Source organism: Lipotes vexillifer, unplaced genomic scaffold (assembly GCF_000442215.2).
Source record: "Lipotes vexillifer unplaced genomic scaffold, Lipotes_vexillifer_v1.1 scaffold1186, whole genome shotgun sequence".
In the NCBI taxonomy this organism is placed as follows: domain Eukaryota; kingdom Metazoa; phylum Chordata; class Mammalia; order Artiodactyla; family Lipotidae; genus Lipotes; species Lipotes vexillifer.
Window position 1 is genome coordinate 1,449,917 of NW_006785484.1, and position 3,530 is coordinate 1,453,446.

The window sequence follows — 3,530 nt, forward strand, 5'->3', positions numbered from 1 at the left end:
CTCTGGACCAGCTTAGGTCACATGCCCATCCCTGACCCGAGTCAGGGAGACATGGTGGTTTGATGGGTGAGGCCTAGGCCGTGTGCTTTGTGCTAGAGCTGCAGGTGAAGCCACATCCAGGTCCATGAACTGAGAACAAGAAGGGGAATACTATCCAAAGATGTGGGAATTCTTTTTTTTCTTCCAAGTGACTTTATTATTTTATTTTATTACTTTTTTAAAAAACGTATTTACTTTTTACAGTAGGTCCTTGTTGGTTATCTATTTCAAATAAAGCAGTGTGTGCATGTCAATCCCAAACTCTCAATCTATCCCTCCTCCCCACTCTTCCCCGCTGGTAACCAGAAGTTCATTTTCTAAGTCCGTGAGTCTGTTTCTGTTTTGTAAATAAGTTCATTTGTATCTTTTTTTTTTTTTTTAGATTCCTCATATAAATGATATCATATGATATTTGTCTTTCTCTGTCTGACTTACTTCACTTAGTATGTTAATCTCCAGGTCCACCCATGTTGCTGCAGATGGCATTTTTCATTCTTTTTTATGGCCAAGTAATATTCCATTGTACAAATGTACCACATCTTTATCCATTTATCTGTTGATGGGTATTTAGGGTGCTTCCATGTTCTGGCTATTGTAAATAGTGCTGCAATTAACATTGGGGTGCATGTATCCTTTTGAACCATGTTCTTCTCCAGATATATGCCCAGGAGTGGGATTGCTGGATCATATGGTAGCTCTATTTTTTGTTTTTTAAGCAACCTCCATACTGTTCTCCATGGTGGTGTACCAATTTACATTCTCACCAACAATGTAGGAGGGTTCCTTTTTATCTACACCCTCTCCAGCATTTATTGCATGTAGATTTTTTGATGATGGCCATTCTGACTGATGTGGGGTGATACCTCACTGTAGTTTTGATTTGCATTTCTCTAATAATTAGCGATGTTGAGCATCTTTTCGTGTGTCCCTTGGCCATCTGTATGGCCAAAGAAGTGGCAGTGGATATCAGGGAGGCCAATGGAGGATGCGCACTTCAAAGTGGTGAAGCCTTGAAATATCTACAAATTCCATAACCAGTCCATTTAATTAATTTGTTTTAATCCATTTTAGACAGAGAGTAAATCGATGAGCCTTGCATCATTTTGATCCTTCCTTTTGTTCTGTGTACTCTCTTTCGAACATGATTTTCAATAGTCAGCTTTCTTATACAACGCTACATTTACAGTAAGTTATTGTAGCAAATCTTTTCTTAAAATATACCTGCAAAATAAGAATTGACTGCTTTTTCTGGAAATGTGCCCAGTGCAGACATGTAGACTATAATTACCCCTTAGTTTTCTTGTTTAACCTTTTCAAGTGTCTTAAAGCTTTGTCTCCTTCTGTATTTATATCTCTTTGAAAGGAGAGAAAAATGAAATGAATTCTTGGCCTCAGAAGGAAGTGAGTACCTAACAAAATGGCATCCCTTTGGAAACCAACTTGGTGGATAACCACACTTTGGCTTATTCGTAGTTGAATCCTTTGTATGGTTGACACGTCTTGGATATCGTAGAAGGGATTCAGTTACATCTTGTATTAGTTATCTGTGGCTGTGTAACAAATCGCACCGAGACGGAGCGACTGGAAACAACAAACATCGATTGTCTCACGGTTTCTGAAGGTCAGGAATCTGGGTGCAGCTCAGTTGGGTGCCTCTGGCTCAGAGTCTCCCACAAGACGGTGACCAAGGCATCTACCAGGGGTATAGTCATCACAGGGCTCGATGGGGGATGGGCCTGCTCCCAGGCTCACTGACGTGGCAGTTGTCAGGCCTCAGGAGGTCTCCTCCATGCTCACTCACATGGCCCCTGAACTGGTCTGCCTCTCAACATGGCTCTTGGCTTCTCCCAGAGCAAACGGTGCAAGAGAGAGTGAGAGAGAGCGCCCGGTATAGAAGACACAGGTTTTTGTAACCTAATCTCAGAAATGACCTCCCATCACTTCTGCCGTTTTGTGTTCCTGAGAAGCAAGTCAGTGAGTCCAGCTCACGCTCAAGGGGAGCAGATTACCTGTGGGGAGGAATACTGGGAAACCAGAAGGTAGGCTCCCTGGGGACCATCTCAGAATGCTGCCCATTCACCTCTCTGTAAGAGGACCACGTTGTAGCACAGTTTAATCTCGAAGGTAACAAAAGAACCTGACTTATAAGGTGAGTACTTTTTAAAAATTCCAGTGTTGACTGTGTGAGCATTCATTTTTCAAAATGGAATTGACATTTTTCTGTCTGGTGCACCATATCGACCCAATTTGAGTTAAAAAAAAAAAAAGGACTAGCTGAATTATTGATTTCCTTTGAAAAGACTTTTTAGTATTTGGTGACTCTAGTTATACTTTGGGAATAGACAAAAAGAGACAACTGTGGATTCACCTACTGAAGAAATGGCTTTCAATTTCATAAGATTCACTTTATAGCTTTGTACAAATAAGGTGTCTTGAAGGAAAACTGAAAGGAAGCAACTTGGAAATGTCTGAACAAATTAACAAAGGCTGTACAATTTGAGAAAAACTTGTGTTTTGTGTTATAGAAAGTGGGGTTATAGAGATGAAAAATGCTGTATAAATGGGTTAACACATGGCAACTGTACCATTTTTCACTTTGGCATATTAACATGCTTTTGATTCTATTCAAAGTCTGACTTTTCTGGGAAAGGAAGGAGTAAGAGCAGCTGGAAAGTTGTTCATTCTTATTTATGCTTCGGAGTCAAAGAAAATGTGTTCCTCATTCTCAAAATGTGTGTGTGCATGTGTGCGTGTGTGTGCACTTTCCTTTCGATTGCGGTTACTTATAAGGCACATGGAAATAATGGAATTAAATTTCCTCCTTTTCTTAAGCTATAAACCTTTATAAAGGTTGCTATAAATGTCATAACTACTTTGTTTCCTGAAAAGTAATTTTCCTGTCAGTCTGATCAGTTCCTTGGAGATACCATATTATTAGTCTGTGATGATTTCTTTAAAGTGCATCAAAGTGTATGCTTCAGTGTGCTTTTATCATTTCACTGCCTTACAGTGAATTTTTCACTAACTTCAAGGCTTGTTTCTAAGTCACTAATTATTCATAAAGATGGCAAAATTGCTTTATTTTATCCTCCAAGTGCAGTGCATTAAAGTTTAAGGAAAACCTTAACAGAGCTTAAAATGCCAAAAAGAGCTGAGGAAATGGAAAGTCATCCCCAGCTAAAATGTGAATTTAAAAGAAGGAGGAAGGGCTTCCCTGGTGGTGCAGTGGTTGGGAGTCCGCCTGCCGATGCAGGGGATGCGGGTTCGTGCCCCGGTCCGGGAGGATCCCACATGCCGCGGAGCGGCTGGGCCCGTGAGCCATGGCCGCTGAGCCTGCGCGTCCGGAGCCTGTGCTCCGCAGCGGGAGAGGCCACAACAGTGAGAGGCCCGTGTATCGCAAAAACAAAACAAACAAACAAAAAAAATAAATAAAAATAAAAATAAAAAAAAAATAAAAGAAGGAGGAAGAGGCCAGGGAGGGGGATGAGGAG